Source organism: Protopterus annectens, chromosome 7.part0 (assembly GCF_019279795.1).
Source record: "Protopterus annectens isolate FY-2018-M chromosome 7.part0, PAN1.0, whole genome shotgun sequence".
Classification (NCBI taxonomy): Eukaryota; Metazoa; Chordata; order Ceratodontiformes; family Protopteridae; genus Protopterus; species Protopterus annectens.
This window is the reverse complement of record NC_056739.1, coordinates 1,066,169,879-1,066,189,882: the sequence shown is the minus strand read 5'-3', so window position 1 is coordinate 1,066,189,882 and position 20,004 is coordinate 1,066,169,879. Positions and strand designations below refer to the sequence as shown.

General features: G+C 43.1%; 1 protein-coding gene across 3 annotated transcripts in view; it reads right to left on the bottom strand.

Moving 5' to 3' along the window:
• Positions 1 to 20,004, bottom strand: part of FBN1 (fibrillin 1) — a 4,097,759-nt gene that overhangs the window by 225,914 nt on the left and 3,851,841 nt on the right. The window lies entirely within an intron of this gene.

Genomic DNA, 20,004 nt, shown 5'->3' with positions numbered 1-20,004 from the left:
TGATGACAAAAACATGTGAATAAACTGCTGCGTGTTAATGACTAACTGCATAAACAAGTATTTAAGGAATTTTAGCACTATATCCGTAACATAACATTGTCAGCTTCACTTTTATGCTACCATACATAAGAAGTGTTACCATGTAAATCATAACTTCTCTAAAATTATATCATATCACAGTAGAACATATGTTACAGACATCTTATGCCTTATAATGCAAACTGTGGTGTTTTGAGGTTGTGTTCTTCTTGAGATTACCATGTGGTGACTGTGACATTACAACTTTTATCACAGAAAAAGACTGTGATGTTACAAAAGATAAAAGTTATGAACTCACCATAATGATGCATTTGTGTTGTCCCTTTAAGTCCTTCCTAAATTATTGGATTTTCAGATCTGAATTTGGCCAGACTTAGGATCCATAGCTCAGTCTCCTCCCCTTACCCATAACCCCCTGCAAACTCCACATTACCTCAGATCAAGTTTGCCCCAGTTCAAATTATTAAGGGCTAATCACATAGTATCCATACTAAAAACAGAGTACAAACAAAGGATATGGTAAGAAACAGCTAGGAAATATCTAAATCTGGAGTACAGGAAGTAGGAAAATATATCTAGGTATATCCTACAGGTCATACCAGAAGTTTTTTTTACAAAATTCCACAAAGAAGACACTGACATATAGACTGTATTTTATAGAGCAGATGTCAGGACATAAGTACGTTAAAAATAAAAAAGACAGTTGGATGCACAAGTTCCAGAATAAAAAATGCCCAATCCTGGTATATGCACTGGTGCCAGGACCAGAAAAAATGATAGTGTAGAATCCTCAAGATACAGAAACATTCCTACAATGGGGTTATGCAAAGCTCAGGGGTAGGATGCCCCCCCAGTTGTAGAAGGAAGTATTAGTCCACAAAAACCACAAAAACTGATAGGCCAAAAAGAGCCAAAAACAATAGAGTGGACTGTTCAGGATAAGAAAAAAATTATGTATCATTATTACTATGCAAAAAGCCCACAATTTCCAGATAGAAGATATTCAAAAAGATTAAGACAGAAATTAGAAAAAAGAAAAATACTTGCACAAGAAAAACTGTCAAAAGATTCAAATGCAAATTTGTGTTCATTAATACAACTCCATGAAAAACATTATATACAGCAAGAAACTTTGGGCTAGTTGGACAAAGAAGCAACTGAGGAAATGTGAAAATATAAAGAACAAAAGCTAGAAATGTTTGACGTTTATATAAAAGAAACATGGCCATGGGAAAGAGAAATGTTTTATGGTACAATATTTATTCAAAGTGAAAGGCAATTAATACAAGAACGCAGCTTCAAAGATAATTGAAGAGAAACACAGGCAAAGGCACACAGATATGGAACATTTCTTACAAAAAATAAGATCACAAAGGGGAATGTAGAACAAAAGATTACTAAAGTAGAAGATAAATAAACAGAAGCTGAAGTTATGGAATGCCTGTGAAGTGAAGGATTTAGCGTAGAAAGTCTAGCACAAGTTATGTCACAGCATGATGGAGCAATGAGTCCCCAAAGTAAGGAGAAACAGGTAGAGTGGGAGACATTTGAAGAAGAAATATGGACATGGGAAAGAAAATGAGACTTAATATGGTGCAATATTTATGCAAAGCAGAAAGCAAAGCTAATAAATACAAAAAAGCAGCACCAAAGATATTTGAAGAGAAATATAGGCGAAGACATCTGGACAAGGAAAATTTCACAATACAAAAAAAAAAATAAGAAAACAAAGGGGGAGTGGAAAAGAGGTTTAATATTAGAAAAGTTAGAGAAATAGAAACTGAAGTCATGGCTTACCTGCAAAGCGAAGGATTTAGCGTTGAAAATCCATCTCTGGTAAAGTCACAGCGTGATGGAGCAATTTGTCCCCAAATTATGGAGAAACAGGAGGAATGTGAAGCATCTGATCATGAAGATACTCTGGAGCTTTCAGCAGGAAAACAGTACAAAAGTTCAGCTTGAGATGCACAGCAAGGGAAGGAGCAGGAAACAGTGGCAACTCTGATGCAGTCAATGTTGTGGAGTGATAGACCAGTGAGTTCCCATATGAAAGAGCATCAGATACAGGATGAAGCTGAACAGAATAGGTCACAGGAAGGTGTCCTGGAACTTTCTGTAGAATGCCCACAGGAAATGGAGAACAAAGAATGTGCCCTTAGTTTAGAAGAAAATGATCTAAAGGAAGAGTTGCTTGATTTAATAGAGATGGATAAACATATTAAGATCAATGAAAGAAACAGATTATAAAAAGTAAATAAGACCCACATTTTTAAAGTCTGATAAAACAAATGAACATAGTAATCAAGATTATTAATAGAAATTCATGAGAATCAACAGAAATAAATAGGATATATTACTGTGCAGCTAAATTAATAACAGATAAAGTCTTACAGCCAAAAGACAAGGCAATAATGGAAAGGAAGGGAAGAAATCAAATGTCATCATGGAAGTATCAAATAGAGAAAACTCTAAAGCAATCAAGACAAGAAGTGTCACTGTTTGAAGAGTATAAAAGAGGGAATAGATCAACAAACTTTCTTAGAAAAACAGAAATAATAAAAGCAATGTGCAGTATTACAACAGACCCGGATATATTGTGCACTATTGCAAATAATAAACTAAGATATCAGCATTGGTAGAAAAAAAAATAGATGATATGCAGATAAATGTAAAGAAAAAGACCCCAAAACGTTTTGGAGAGAAATGGGAAAACAAAGCAAAAGAAATAGAAACATCACCAAAAATAGGAGAACTAGACACATTTTGGAGAAATATCTATGAAGATCCTGTGGAACATAATAAAGATGCTGAATGGACAGAAGTAAAAAAAAACAATAAGAAGTTCAAATGTACAGGATATGAAAAGGGATGAAGTAATGGTCAGATAAACTGAAACAAAAGCTCCTAAGTGGAAAACCCCAGGCCCAGATGCAGTACCTAACTTCTGGCTTAAAGTATTAACATCTTTACACAAAGATTTAGCCCTAAGTAAGGGCTACTTATATGCATGTCTTGAGCGGACAACAACTTGGTTGACAACAGGAATAACGATATTCCTCCTTAAGAATAAACCTGCAAGCTATCTTAAAAACTATAGAACAATAACTTGCCTTCTGATGATGTGTAAACTATATACTGGAATTGATGTAGCTGAGATTATAGTCATTAAGAAGAAAACTCAATTATGGCAGTAGAACAGAAGGATGACAAAAGAAAAGTCATATTGAACAAAGGATCATTTGTTGTTAAATAAAGTCACAACAGAGAACTGTATAAAGGGGAAGAATCCAAGTATGGCATGGATATATTACAAAAAAGCTTTTGACATCCCACATTCACAGATAAAGGAGCACTTATAAATGTATAAGATACACCCTACATTGATCAATTACATTACAGTGACCATGAAACAATGGCAAACCACTCTGCAGCTAAGCTATGACAAAAGACAAATTATTATCCCAGGGATAAAAATTCAAAGGGGGATATTTCAGGGTTACTTTTTGTCACTGTTGGTCTTTTGTCTTGCCCTTAACCCTTTAACCTGTCTATGTAACAGATTAAGTCATGGCTACAATTTGACTCCCAGAAAACAACAAATGTAAAGACTTCTCATCTTTTTGTGGATGATTTAAAACTGTATAGTTCATCAGATGAGGAGCTGAAAGGGCAACTGGAAGTGGTCAAAACTTTCTCAGATGATATGAGAATGTAATTTGGTCTTAATAAATGTACAAAAGCAACATTTATGTCGGGAAAGCTGCAGCACCAAGAAAATATCAGTCTGGGACAGGAATGCGATATAAGGGACTTGAGCAAGAGGGAGTGTATAAATATTTGGGAACTGATGAAAGATCGACAATAAAGCATGAACAGATACAAACAAAACTCAGTAAGGAATATTTTAGAAAATTAAAAGTAATACTCAAAACAGCGCTGACATCCAGGAATTAAGTCCAAGCTATAAACATATTTGCTCTTCCTGTTCTAAAAAGAAGTTATGTACTCACTATAACATTCCATCTGAGTAGGTACTTCATTTGTCTGCAACCTGTGGGTATCAGATCCAACCTCGGATCTGAGCCGGCAGCTTTACTAGCTAAAAGATCAGAGCTCCTGGCTCCTCCCCTTCACCCATAATCCCCTGCTACATGCTCCCGTTCCTCAGATTGAGTTTGCTTAATCTAGCAACTAAGACCCTCGACAGAGGACCAAATAATGCCTAAACATATGAAACAATCTCAATCATGATCAGGAACCACGATAATGGTTAGGGGGCATGGAGGGGGGGGTCGGTTGCAGACAAATGAAGTACCTACTCAGATGGAACGTTATGGTGAGTACATAACTTCTTTATCTGAAGTAGTTACTTCATTTGCTCTGCAACCTGTGGGACAGAGTCCCCAGCTACCTAAAACCTTGGGAGGCCCTCAAGGAAGGATATTCTGAAGCACGGCGGAGCCAAAGGAAGCCCTACTCCTGGATATCATATCCAATTTATAATGAGAAATGAATGTATGGGAAGAGGACCAAGTAGCTGCTGAACATATGTCGTCCAGAGGAACCCTGGACCAGAAGGCTGCTGATGTGGCTATGGATCTGGTTGAGTGGGCATGGACTCCGAAAGGAGCAGGTTTACCTGAGGCTACATACGGATGAATGATGTACTGTGAAATCCAATTTGCTAAAGTAACTTTGGTAATAGTTCTACCCAGAGCAGATTTGGCAAAGGACACAAACAACTGATCAGCCTTGCGAGTATCCTTCGTCCTGTGCAAGTAAAAATGTAGTTGTCTATGTACATCCAACTTGTGTAATTTGTATTCCCCTTTGTTCTGAAAGTTGGGAAAGAACACTGGTAAATTAATCAACTGATTAATATTTGACTCTGAAGCCACCTTTGGTAAGAAGGAAGGGTTAGTCCTGAGAGACACTCTATCCCTATGAAAGATTAGATAAGGGGGTTTCATGCAAAGGGCTTGAAGTTCCGAAACCCTCCTGGCTGAAGTAATAGCAACTAGAAAGGCTGTTTTCCATGATAAGAACTTTAATGGAACTGAGGCGGCAGGCTCAAAAGGTGGGCTTGTCAATGCTTGTAAAACCAAAGTTAAGTCCCATTTTGGGACCGCAGTGTTAGCTGGTGGTTTCAAAAGAAAAATACCTTTCAAGAAGGTTTTGCATATCTTCGCCGAAGCTAAAGATCCCAGTCCATCCCCCACATGAAAATGGGAAATGGCTGCCAATTGTACTTTAACTGTAGATGCACTGGCTCCTTGATGAAAAATGTGTGACAGAAAATCAAGAACCGCCAGAATAGGGACGGTAAAGGGATCTAGGTCCTTGTCCTTAGCCCAGACAGAAAAACGCTTCCATTTACTACTGTAAATTTTTCTGGTAGCAGGCTTGTGAGCCGCTACCAGAATGGTCTTTACTGGTGATGAGATGCCGGGAGTCCTTGCCATCCGTGGAACTGGATCAACCAAGCCACGAGCTTGAGGTTTACCAGGTTCGGGAGTTGCAATCCCGCAGGATGCAAAATCAGATCTGGAATAGGATCTAAGATCCATGGAGGAACTACACTGTGAGACCGCAGACATGGGAACCAGATCTGTTGAGTCCAGAATGGGGCTATAAGGATAATTCTGCTCCCCAACTGACGTGCTTTCTGAATGAACTTCACCATAAGAGGAAGGGGGGGATAAGCATAGAGGAGACCAGGTGGCCAAGCATGAACTAGAGCGTCTCTGGGGCTCTTCCCTGGTGGGGGAAGTATCGCGAAAAACTTGCTGCACTTTGTGTTTAACGGAGAAGCGAAAAGATCGCAGCAAGGTAAACCCCATTTGTGGAAGATCTGTTTCGCAAATGATGGTTTGAGAGACCACTCGTACGGTGTGAGGATCAAGCGACTCAGTTTGTCTGCCAGAATGTTGGACCGACCCGGAATGTGCATTGCTACCAGAAAGCGGTTGGTGGATATCGCCCACTCCCAAACTCTCATAGCCTCCTGACAAAGGGGATAAGATCTGGTTCCTCCCTGTTTGTTTATGTACCAGACTACCGCCATGTTGTCTGTTTGAACCGCAATAGTCCTTAGAGGAAGAAGGTCGTGGAGAGCTTGCAATGCCAGAAGGACCGCCCTCATCTCTAGGACATTGATATGCAAGGCGGTCTCTAAGGGGGTCCACGTGCCTTGGACGGTTCTGCCCAAAGAATACCCCCCCCCACCCGAGGCGAGAAGCATCCATGGTCAACGTGGCTTGGGGCGGAGGCATCACGAAGGGTCTCCCTTCTCGCAGCTCCCGTGATCGAAGCCACCAGAGGAGGGAGTCCCTGCAAGCCCTGCTCAGGGGAATAGGGGTATTCAACGGATGTAGTAACAGAGACCATTGGACTTGAAGGGTCCATTGCAGAATCCTCATTCGTGGACGCAAGTATAGACAAAGACTGATTGCCGCCGCCATAGAGCCTAGTGCTCTCAGGACTAACTCTGTCTGCCAATGGAGCTGGGTTCTGAAGGAGGACTATAACCTGATATGACAAACTGTTCACCCTGTCCGAAGTTAGTAGGGCCCGAGAGAGGCGAGTGTCCAATTTGGCCCCTATAAATTCCAGAACCTGCACAGGATGAAGAAAGGACTTTTGAAGGTTTACCGAAATGCCCAAACTCTGGGCAAGAGTTAGAGCATAATCCCTGGCAACACACAGTTGATGCCTGTTGGAGGCGGTGAGGAGCCAGTCATCCAGGTATGGAAAGACCTGAATGCCCTGGAGTCTCAGGTGGGCTGCACCACTGCCATAACCTTGGTGAACACCCTGGGGACTGAGGTGAGGCCGAACGGAAGAACCCTGAATTGATAATGACTGGCTCCCAGCCAGAAGCGGAGAAAGCTCCTGGAACGTTTGTCCATCAAAATGTAGTAGTACGCATCTTTGAGGTCTATGGAGCACATCCAGTCGTTCTCCCGAAGGAGGGGGAGAATTGATTGAAGAGTGACCAACCAGAATTTCTCTTTGGGAGTAAACAGGTTCAGGGAAGAGAGATCTAGAATTGGTCTTAAGTCCCCCGTCTTTTTTAGCACCAAAAAGAACCTGGAGTAATAGCCCAATCCGAACTGGTCTGGGGGGGACGTGCTGGATGGCTCTTTTTTCTAGCAGCTTCGAAATCTCTGAAGCTGCCACCTCCCTTTGATCAGGTGGGACGTCGGGGAGGCATTTCATGGGGTGGGGAAGATTTAGGAAGGGAATGGAATAACCTCTGAATATGATTCGGAGCACCCATCGATCCATCGTGATGGACTCACAATTTAGTAGGTGCTCCAACAAATGCCCCCCGACTGCCTCCAGAGAAAGACAGCCAAGTAAGCCCTCAGGGCTGTTACGCAGGCCTGTCTGAGAATGGTTCTCTAAACCCGAAGTTACGCGGCCCTCCTCTGCCTCTGGGCCGGCATCCACCTTGTCCTCCTCTGGCTCTGAAGGACGAGGGGTCCGAAGCTGGATGGGACTGCTGAGACTTCCGGAACCACATCTTCTTTTGTCCCCTCTGATTCCTTGAAAAGGATTGTTGGGGATTAGAGAAGCGGACTCCGACGGCAGACAGCGTCTTCCTGTCCTTTTCGCTTTGGACCAGCATCTCGCATACGGTCTTGCCAAAGAGCGAAGAACCATCAAAGGGCACATTCACAAAGAATGCCTTAAAGGGTTCTGCAAAATCGCAAAGGAGGAGCCAGGCATGACGCCGCAAGATGACCCCCGCTCCGCTAGCTCTAGCAGCTCCCTCCGTAGCATGGGAGAGTAGCCGCATAGACGTGTTCGAGATAGACTTCAGAGTGGCCATACAAGTCGAGAAAGTCTTCTTATCCTCGACCGTCATCGACTCCGGGGAAGCTGCAGCGTATTCCTTTATTAGGTCTCGCTGTAGCCTGATAATGTGTGCCATGTAGTTCAGCGCCCTTACAGAGAAGGTGGCTGAAGCAAACATCCGCTTCCCAATGCGGTCCAACGCCCGAGATTCCTTATCCGGAGGCTGGACCGAGGAACTCTCCTGCACGAGTTCCTTCTTCATGGCAGCTGCCACCAACATGGCATCCACAGGTGAACCCTTAGACCAGGCCTGCCTATCAGAGGGAGGGCTAAGAATTTTGTCTGGCCATCTTGGAATGGGCTCCACGGTGTCGGGCTCCTTCCATGCCCTGGTAGTAATTAAGTCTACCAGGGGGTCAGCCGGGGGGGACACCCAGGAGGTAGACGGGCCTGCCTCAAATGCCTCCAGAAACATGGACTCATCCGAAGACAGTTTTTGGGCAGACCACCCACCTCTAATTCGCAACATTTCCATGATGTCTCCAAAGGAGACATCCTCAGGGGTTGACCTTGGGGAACCTTCCCCTTCATCCAAATCCATGTCTGTCATGAGGGACTCGGGGGAGTCCAGGTGCCTTCTTTTACACTTCCGTTTGCGAGGGACCTCCTCGGTGGGACTATCCGAGGAGGGCTCACCTACGGGGTCCTGTTCCTCTAAGGGAACTAACTGGAGGGTTTGAGCACGCTGTCCCAGTGGTCGGATGATGGAGGATAGACCCAAATGCATAGGGGGATAGGGAGGATCTGACGCCCAGACCGCGGATCTGGAAGGCCTCGACAAAACCCTCTCCACTACCTCAAAAGCCGAAGGCGAGCCGCTTTCCCCAGGCTCTGAAAGCAGTCTCCTCGGCTCTGAAGCAGGGATCGGTGTTGGAACCGAAGTGGTCGGATCCGAGAGGGAAGTGTACTCCGACCTGAAGGCCGCCGGAGACACACCAACCCCTACAGATCCGACGCTCGGCTCTCGGCCCTGAGAGCTAGGATCCGACAAGCTCGAGGGTACAGTCGGCGTCGAAGCTACCTGGAACTATCGGCGCCGACAAATACCCGGCTCCGATGACTCCAAAACCCGAAAACGGGTTGGAGAAGGAGTGATCGGGGCATAAAGGGGGCCTGCACTCCCCCCCCGGAGGGGGGGAGGCAGGAGCACCCCCATCTGCATCTGAGTCTGCAGAAATCGACGCATCATCCGATCCATGTCCGCGTCGGTCAGGCTTCTTGTAGACCTAGAAGATGTCGTCAAGGTAGGCTGGGAGGTCCGCCTCGATGACCTTGAGGGAGACCGGTACTCTTCCTCTGGCTCCGGTGAAAAACGAGGTGAACGGAGCCGAGCGGGAGAGGATCCGGAGGCCCTCGTAGAGGGACTAGTAACTTTAGATGGTGGGGCTGAGGGATGAGCCTCAGCCAGCCTCTTATGACTTTTATGTTTGTCCCTATCCTTCTCCTTATGCCTCTTCTCTCTCAAAGAGGCAGATGAGTCCCCTGAACTCTGCGCAGCAGTGGGAGGTTGAGTCCCAGGCAGAGTCGGGGGACCTAAAGGCACGGGGGGTGCAGTAGCAGCCTGTGCCTTAGAGGGAGAGGAAGAAGAAGTGTCCTGCGGTAACAAGCCCACCAGGATCAACTTGTTCTTCCTATCCCTGATGGCCCGAGGGTTAAACGCTGCACGTATCTGGCAGCTAGTGGATAAGTGGGCCACCCCCAGACACAAAACGCACTGAGTGTGGCCATCAGCCGGGGAAAGCTTATGGCCACACTCAGTGCACTTAGAAAAGACGGCTTTGGGCCCTTCAGCCATCACACTAACACACACACACACACACACTAAGGGGGGGGGGGACAAAAACAATGTATAAAACTAAAAATTACCACAAAAAAATAAAACTAAGGCTATCACTCGACGAATAGGAGCTAAATCACTCACACACTAACAAAAAATAAACTTTTTTTCTAATTTTTTGACAAGATTCACTGAAAAGATCTCACCCAAGCCTAAGGCGCTATTCACTAGAAGCTTCTTTCAGCCGCGGCAAACTCGATCTGGGGAAAGGGAGCATGTAGCGTGGGGATTATGGGTGAAGGGGAGGAGCCAGGAGCTCGGATCTTTTAGCTAGTAAAGCTGCCAGCTCGGATCCAAGGTCGGATCCAATACCCACAGGTTGCAGAGCAAATGAAGTAACTACTTCAGATCTTACAGTTTTGGGGTGACTTACCGGCCCCAAAAGGTACTGGCTCAGTTAGAAAGGAAGACAAGAAAAACGCTTTACGCTTATCAAATGATACAAAAATCAGTGTATACCAAGATTATATATTCCTCATTCTAAAGGAGGTATGGGTCTCCTCAAAACTGATTACATGTATATATCTGCAATAGTAGGACTGCATATCTATCTGCTGACCTCAACAGATCCAAACATAATGAAAGTTTTAAAACATGGGGAGAACAAAGCTAAGATGACTTCCCTGTTTAGTTTAGCAGAAGCATATCAATGTCAAGCAGGAATGGAAATCAAACCAAAAGTAGACAAAAATCAAGCAGCAACTAAATGTGCCAAAAACAAAAGAAGCAATATAAGAAGGCAGGAAATATGAAAAAGGCATAAATATAGTTGTATGTACAGAAAACTCCTGCAACAACCTCATGTCCATTAGGACCTGACACAGGAATGGTTAAGGAGAGGTGAATTTAATCCAAAAATGAAAGGTCAATATTGGCAGCCTGGGATAGTTGACTACGTACACATTAGTTTACAATGTCCATTGAACATGTAGAAGAAACAGAAAATGCAGACTCTGTAAAACAAAGCTGGAAACAGTTGCACATCTTGTTGCTGGGTGTGATACACTAATGTCAGAGAGCCTATATACTGAAAGACATAATAATGCAGCAAGACTGCTGCACTGAGGATTGTGAAACCATTACAACACTGAAGTAGCTGAGAAGCACTGAAAACATGAGTCACACAGCATTATAAAGAATGATGACGTTTATATTTATTTTATTTATTTATTTCAGTTTATTAACCGGGAAAGTCCATTGGGCCAAGGTAGCCCATTTTCAATGGAGGCCCGAGGAGAAAAGCTACAGACAGACCATATACAATGTATTAGTACAGCATATGAGAACAACAGTTTAACATTCAATATACAGCAAGGCAAGATTTTACATATCTTGAAATATATGAGCTGAGTCAATCACTTATAAGATATTAGCAAAAACAATAAACTTTTGTTCATTTAATACACTACATGTATTTATTCATTTTTATTTATTTATTTATTTGCATTTGTTAACCGGGTTGGTCCAGCTGGGCAAGAATTACCCTTTTTCAGTGGAGACCCGAGGGGAAAAGCCCCAAACAGACATACAAATACATACAAATAGAGACAAATTAACAATATTACAGAGGAAAACAATATTATGGGTACAATGGATAAGAAAAACAAACAATGAAAGTTTGAGAATATGAGTAAGGTAGGCCAGAGGCATGCATGCAAAAGATTTATGAAAAGGTGTTCTGAGCAAGATCTCTGAATTAAGTTAAAGTAGGCAAAGAAATGATGATTTAGGTGTGGAGTTAGTAGTGTGGGAGTTTTAGGTGGGAGCATGTGAAGGGCATTCCCATTTGGAGGAGAGATGGGAGAGAAGCATGGATTTGAAATTGTTGTGTTTAGGTATATTACGTAGTGGTGTGGGGAGATTGTTCCATAATTTGGCTATAGTGTGGGATAGTAGTAGTTTACCAGTTGGGTGGATGGGTTTGTGTACATGCAGGAGGCTTTGGCCTGTGGATCTCAGGGTACGGGTAGGTGTGTAGGGTGTTAGAGATTTAGCAAGAGAGTGGCATTCTGCTGGTTTAAACATGAGTTTGTGGGCTGTTGTAAGTTGTAGGTACTTTAGGTGGTTATGGAGATCTAGCCAGTTTAGGGTGTGTAGGGAGTGACAGTGATGGGAAGAGTTCTTAGAATTTGTTGCAAATTTGCAGATTTTGTTGTAACAGGCCTCAAGTTTAGCACGGAGTCCGAGTTGTAGGTTGGAGAATAGGGGAGCACCATACAAGAGAGTGGGGAGAAGGAAGGTAGATGCAAGGGTATGACGGGAAGATGGAGTAAGGTAGTAGTTCTGTCTGTAGAGGAGGCCGATTTTCTGGTGGGTTTTTTTGATTGCTGAGAGGATGTGGGAGTCAAATTTTAGGTTTTCATCGATGGTAATGCCAAGTAGTTTGGTACTAGGAACGATTTCAAGAGGGGTGTTATTGTGGCTTTTGATGGAAAATTGGACTTTGTGGAACTGGGAAGTTTTAGTGGGAGTAAATATCATTAGCTTTGTTTTGTTGGCATTTAGGGCCAAGTGATGCGATTGCATCCATGATTCAGTTTTGGAGAAGGCTGTTTGGTTTAGGCAAAGGAATTTTAGAGAGATGAATTGAAGCAGTGGCAGAGATTAGAGTAGAATAGAATAGGGATAGGTATCAGGAATCAGGTAGGATGGGTACAGGAGCACTCCCAGAGGGAGTAGAGGTGAGAGTGGAGTAGGGTTTTAAAGGATGGTAGGTTAGGGGTAGTTCTAATGTAAATGGGAAGAGAGTTCCATAATCTGGCATGGGAGAATGATAGTAGAAGTTGCCCTGCTGCGTGTAAAGGCTTGTAAAGTTCTAAGAGGTTCTGATTTGTGGATCTAAGTGTTTTATGTGACTGGTGAAGTTTTAGGGAAGAGGAGAGTGATGAACAGTTAGAAGGTTTGAAAATTAGCTTGTGTGCTGTAGTTAGTTGAATGAAATTTAGGTAGCTTGGGAGTTCCAACCAATTTAGAGCATGTAGGGAGTTGCAATGGTGAGTAGAGGATTTGGATCCTATAGCAAACTTTGAAATTGTGTTATAAGATGAGGAAAGTTTAGATTTTAAAGATGATTGGAGGTTAGAGAGTAGCGGAGCTCCATACAAAAGGGAGGGTAGGAGGTAGGTGGTAGATAGGAGTTGTCTAGAATACAGAGAAAGGTAGTGCCTGTGTCGATAAAGCATACCAAGTTTTTGATGAGTCTTTTTAATATTGGTTTGTAGGCGGATATGAAATTTTAGCTGGTCATCAATAAGAATGCCCAGAAGTTTTGTATGGGAAACTATTTCAATAGTTGTTTTGTTTAGGCTAAGTAGAGAGAAGGATGCTTTGTCAGCAGCGGTATGTCTAGAAGGGGTAAAGATCATTATTTTAGATTTGGAAGCATTTAATGCTAGGTGATTGTCAAGCATCCAGGACTCAGTAGAGGAGAAAGCTTCTTGCGTAAGCTTTATTAGTAAAGGAAGAGTTTTGGCTGAACAGATGATAGTGGAGTCATCTGCGTATTGCACCAGTTTAGCATTGGGGATCTTTTGGTGGAAATCATTGATGAAAATGTTAAATAGTAAAGGACCCAAAATAGAGCCTTGGGGTACACCTGTTGGGGTGTGAAGGAAAGAGGAAGTGCAGTAGTTCCATTTTACAGCTTGTTCCCTGGCTGAGAGATAGCTGGAGAACCATTTGATAGACAAAGAGGAGAGATTAAGATGGGAGAGTTTAGAAAGTAGAAGCACATGAGAGACAGTGTCAAAAGCTTTAGATAAGTCGAGGAGGAGCGTAGAAACTATGTTCCCAGAGTCACGGGCAGAGTTAATGATTTCGAGCAAGGAAAGAAGGGCAGTGGTGGTGCTATGTCCTGGTATAAACCCGTGTTGGGTAGGAGTTAGGAGTTGGGTGTCCAATAGGTAGGGTAATAGTTGGAGGTGAATACATTTTTCAAGTATCTTAGCAATAGGGCGAAAGTTGGAGATTGAACAGTTTGTACCTCCTTTATGGAGGGGGATGATGAAGGATTTTTTCCAGAGGTATGGTACATAGGACTCCTGAATGGAGCAATTAATTAGGATGCTGATTGGAAGGGCTATGCCATCAGCAGCTAGTTGGAGAAAGTTGGATGGAATGTCATCTGGGGCATTAGAGCAAGGTTTTAACTTTTGTAGGAGCTTTTTTATAGTGTGGGTAGGAATGGATTTGAGAGTAAAAGTGTAGGACTTAGGGTTCATGGATGTCAAGTTTTTGTTATCAGTTAAGTTGGGGGGATGTTGTTAGGGAACGAAGAGGTGAGTTTGCCTACGGAGTCAATGAAAAAGCAGTTAAATTGGGTAGCTAGGTGGAGGTCTGGTGTGTCTGGGTCAGGGCAAGGGTTCTCTTTTTTGCATGGGGATAATATTGATGAAATAGTATTCCAAAATTTTCTGGGATTGGTTTTATGATTATTTTGAAGTTTAAGGTAGTAGGATTTGTGGTCAGTGGCTATTTGTTTTTTTACTTGATTTCGCAGTTGCTTGTAGTTGATAAGAGAGTTGGGAGTTTTGCATTTTTGGTAGTATTTCCAGATTTTATCTCGGTAATGCATAAGTAGTTTTGTGTCTTTAGTTAGCCAGGGGTCTGTTTTGGATCTGAGTCTTTTGGTTCTACTGGGGGCGAAGTGGTTAAGTATATCAATGAAAATTCTATTGAAATGTGAGACTGCGGCATCTAAAGGGAGGGACTTTAGAGGGTTCCAGTCTATCTGTTTTAAGGTATCAGAGAAAATTAGGGGGTTGAAGTTTTGCATGTTGCGGGTGGTAATATGTCTGTGTTGAAAGAGGATGGTGGAGGGGGAATGGCATATATAGGCAGGGAGATGGTCACTAAGGGAGTCTGCGAGAGTACCACTATCAGAAACTTGGTTTGGGTGGGAGACTAGTATCCAGTCAAGGATGCTACCTGTGGTGTAATCTTTATTTGGTCTAGTAGGGGTTTAGCTGTGTGAACGGATATAGGTTGATGCTTTGAGAAGGGGTAGATCACATTGGATCACCCATTACCAACAGTTCCAAAACAGATGCAAGAAAAACAGATACAGAAGTCAATAAAAAGAAGGAAAAAGTAGTGCTGATCATTGAAATTGCTACACTCAGTGATTACAGTGTCTTACATACAGACCAACACAAAGTCATAAAAAACAAGATCTGCAGGCAGAAATGAGGGCAATGTGGAAGAAGATTACCCAGACAGTTTCACTAGTGTTGGGAGCAACGGGTTTCATAAAAAAATAATCTATAGTCTTATTTAGATATGCTACTGATACATGTAAATCTGTATTAATTGCAGAAGGAGTCAATTCTGGGCACATTGAGGCTGTAGTAAAAAGGACTTTTGGCTAACATCAAAGACTGAAACAATACTAACTTCAGAAACTTTAATTATACTTTGACTTAGGACTGAGGTCTATTCCCATCAAGGTATCAGAAACCCAAAAGACTTGGAGAAATTAAACCAAAGTCTACATAAACATTTTCCATGACATGGAAGGGGGAATGGAGGGAGAGATGTTGAGGAAGGATGAAAACAGAGAACATCGATTGGGACAGAGTCCCCAGCTGGTTGAAACCCAGGGTGGTTATCATGGTAGGAAATTCCAGAGAATGGCAGAGTCTAAAAACCGCCTTATCCCTGGAGAAAATATTCAGTTTGTAATGAGTAATAAAACTACGAGCCTTGGACCAGACAGCTGAAGCACAAATATCATCAACTGAAGTTCTGGATAAGAAGGTAGAAGAAATGGATCTTGTTGAATGAGCCTGGGGGGGTGCTTGGTAAGGTCAAACCTTTAGCCTTGGACACATAAGAAAAAAATCATTAAGCCACCTGTCTAGGTTTACTTTGGAAACCAGCTTGACCCATTTTGCCTTTGAAAAATGAAACAAAAAGCTGATCAGATTTTCTGATGTTTAGGTTCAATGGAAATAAAATTTGAGTTGTCTATGTATATCCAACAAGTGCAACATGTACTCTCCCTTATTAGTGAATTTTGGAAAGAAAGCTGACAAATTAACTGATTGGTTAAATACTGCCTCAGATTCAACCTTTGATATGAAGGAGGGACTGGTTTCCAGGGAAACTCTGTCCTTCTGAAAGATCAGATATGAAAGTTGAGAAGACAGAGCCTGGAGTTCAGATACTTATTTGGCTGAAGCAATGGCGACCAGAAAAAGAAGTTATGTTCTTACCATAACATTCCATCTGTGTTGTTGATCTTCATTCATTCATGACTGATGGGTCTTGGTAGAGTCCTCGGAACTGACTCAACTGATACAACAAGCTCGCGCCATCCTAAAAACTCTCCAGCTAAGTTTACCCACAGTGCCCCTCTCCTCATCTCCTCAGATCAAGTTTGCCCGTAAGGACAGAAAAGAGGAGGCTTTGTCTGAGCACCTGCCCTATCAGATAACCAGAACCAAATCTGAACCTCCAGGAGTCTTTCTTTATCTGATATCGTTAATCTTCATTTAATCATGACTGAAAGGACAGAGTCCTTAGCTACTTTATGCCCAGGTAGGCCCTATGGAAGGATATTCCTGAGCACCAGTGAGCCAAAGGATGCTCTTCCCCTGGAGACCATATTCAATTTGTAATGAGTAATAAAGGTATGAGGGGTACCCCAAGTAGCAGCTGTGCAAATGTCATCCATACAAGCTATAGAGTGAAAGGTCACTGAAGTGGACACTGATCTGGAGGAGTGAGCCTTAAATTTAGCTGGTAGAGTCATTTTGTTGTGTTGATAAACAAAGGTAATACAATCTCTCAACCATTTTGATAAAGTGACTTTGGAGACTGGTTTGCCTAATCGTGGACCTGAAAAAGACAGGAACAGTTGGTCTGATTTTCTGAATCTCTAAATAAAAATGTAATTGTCTATGCACATCTAGCAAGTGCAAACAGTATTTCCCTTTGTTAGAAATTTTTTGGAAAGAAAACTGACAAATCAATGGAATGGTTAAGATTCAAATCTGAAATAACATTTGGTAGAAAGGAGGGGTTAGTCCGAAGTAATACTCTCTCCTTGTGGAAAAAAATGTATGGTCATTTAAAGCTTGTAACTCTGATATCCTCCTGGCTGATGTGATGGCTACCAGGAATAAGGTTTTCTAAGATAAAAGCTTTATATCACAAGTGGTTGATGGTTCAAAGGGTTGATGAGTTAAATTTGTAAGACTAGCATCAAATTCCGAGGTTCAATACGATCCTTAAGAGGTGGTCTCAAATGCATGACTCCCTTTAAGAAGGTTTTGCAGAGATGGTGGGACATCAAGGAGGAATCATTAAAGCCATTATGAAAATTGGAGAGAGCCAAATGGACTCTGATAGTAGAGGCTGAGGCTCCTGATTGGAGTAAAGTTGACAAGTATTCTAAGACCTTATGAATCGTAGCTGAGAAGGAATCTAGTCTGTTCTTGAGCCCAGATCACAAATCTGTCCCATTTACTATGATAAAGTTTCCTGGTGGATGGTTTATGGGGAGCCAGAAGTATCTTTTGCACTGGGGAAGACAGATTACTCTGCCTGGCAAGCAGTCAGTTTGAGGCTCAGTAGGTCTGAATGGACCAGCCCCTGTGGATGAGACAACAGTCCTAGGGTTGGATCCAGAGTCCACAGGTGGTAAACTAGGTGAGGCCACAGAAAGGGGAAACAGACTTGACAGGGCCAATAGGTTGCAATGAGGATCACTTTGCTTCTCATCTGTTGAGCTTTCTTTAAAAACTGTGGTTTCAAGGGAAAGGGAGGGAAGGCATAAAGTAGACCCGGAGGGCAAAGTGTATCTGAGCATCTCTCAGTGTCTCCCCTGGGGGAGGATCAGGATGAGATAGCTGCTGCATTTCTGGTTTAAGGGAGAGGCAAAAAGATCAAAGCAAGGCTGGCGCCAGCGACAAAAGATTTTGGTCGCTATTACGGGATTGAGAGACCACTCGTGAGGCATAAGGATGTTGCTGCTCAATTTGTCCACAATCATATTAGAATTCCCGGGAATGTGTGTTGCTATCAGAAAGTGGTTGTAATCTATCGCCCATTGCCACACTCTCAGGGCTTCCCGACATAACAGGTAAAATCTGGTTCCTCCTTGCTTGTTGATGTACCAGACCACTGACATGTTGTCTGACTGGATAGCAATTGTCTCAGACAGAATGACAGATTGGAATGCTTGCAACGTGAGAAGCACCACCCTCAGTTCTAGGACACTGATATGCAGATTGGCCTCTAAGGGGACCAAGTGCCTTGGACGGTTCTTCCATGAAAATGCCCCCCCACCCCACCCCATCAGGGAAGCATCCATGGTCACTATAGCTTTGAGTTGAGGGGGAGAAAAGGAGCAACTCCATAACTCATGTTCTGGCTTCATCCACCTATTCAGATCTTGTTTGCAATGGTTTGTTATGTGAATTGAGTAAGACACTAAATGTGTCAGTATAGACTACTGAGATGCTAGGAGCAACTGAAGCAGCCTCATATGGAATCTTGCCAGTGGAACCAGAGTGATTGTCGCTGTCATCTAACCCAGTAGTTGCAAGATGAAGCAAGCTGGAACTAGGTCTTGAGAGAGAATAGCTTGAAGCTGGGATCTTAACCTTTGAGACCTGTGATGAGGTAAAGCAACTAGGCAGGATCTTGTATCGAAAGTCGCTCCATTGAATTCTAAGGTATGAACTGGTACCAGTTTTGACTTTTCCTTGTTTACTGAGATGTCTAGCATGTCTTCCAGTTTTAAAGTGTATTCTACAACTTGAAGCAGTAGACTCTTGGTGGGGGCGGTAAGGAGCTAATCATCTAAATACAGAAACAGCCAGAATCCTTGTAGTCTCAAGTGAGCTTTTACTATTGCCATGCATTTGGTGAACACCCTGGTGGCTGTAGTGAGACCAAAGGGCAGTGCCTAAAATCGATAGTGATTGGCTCCCAGCCAGAAGCGAAGATATATTGATATATTCTGGATCGTTTGTCTATTTTTATGCGGTAATAAACATCCTGAAGATTTAATGAGCACATCCAATCATCTTTTTTCAGAAATGGAAGGATAGACAACTGTGACCATCTGGAATTTTGTCTGTCTAATGAAGTTTTTTAAGATGCTGAGGTCCAAAATTGGCCTCCAGTCCCCTGTCTTTTTTGGCACTATAAAGAATCTTGAGTAAAAAATGGACCCTATTTGGTCTGGTGGGACTGTTTGGATGATTCTTTTTTCTAGCAGTTTTAAAACTTCATGTGCTGCTGCATCCCTCTGACTGGGTGGAACATCGGGGATTCGCCTTAGTGGCCTTGGGTAAAAGTTGAAAGGGATATGGTAATCTCTTGTCATTATCGTCTGCACCCAGGAGTCTGATGTTATTAAATGCCAGGCCAAATGGTGCAGAGAAAATCATCCCCTGACTGCCTCCAGAGGCAAGCAATCAGGCCACTCTTCAGGAGCGCTGATAGGGCTGCCCAGAGAAGGAGTCCCTGGAGCCCGGGTTTTGTGGGCGTCTCTGCCATGGGAGGTGTGTCTTCCTGAAGAGTTCCCCCCTCTGGCCCGGGGAGAAAACTCACCACATGTGTCATGAAAAGGCCCTTGGGATTTCTTGAACCACATCTTCCCGCCTCTCTGATTCCTGGTATAGGATCGTTGAGGGGCAGAAAAAAGAGTGCCAACAGCAGACAGGGTCTTTCCATCTTTCTCACACCTGGCTAAAGTGTCTTTAACTTTTGGGCCAAACAAGGAAGACTCATCAACGTGGCCATTGACGAAGGAAGACTTGAAAGGTCCACAAAATCTCCCAAGTGCTTCCAGGCATGACGTCTCATGACAATGCCTGTGCCCGCTGCTCTGGCCACCCCTTCGGTTGTATGGGCAATCAACCACATGGAAGAATTAGAAATGGATTCTAGGGTGGCAAGCTGGGAGGCAACTGTGTGTCATGTACCTCGTCAGATAGTTCTCCTGCTAAGGTTCCTGAAAGTTCTGTAACCAGGTCCCTCTGAAGATGGGTAAAATGTGCCAAATAGTTGAATGACCTTATGGTGAATGTCGTTGAAGCGTATACCTGCTTTACTAGTCTGTCTACGGGTTTGGAGGATGGACAGCTGGACTCTCTTCTGAGAGTTCTTTTCTGGTGTTCACTGCCACCACCAAAGAATCTACTGCCAAGCCTTTGGACCAATAGGGCTGATCCTCTGGAGGGGAGATAATTTTGTCTTGTCTCCGGGAAATTGGATCACCTGTGTCAGAAGAAATAAAGACAAAACTCTAAATAGAA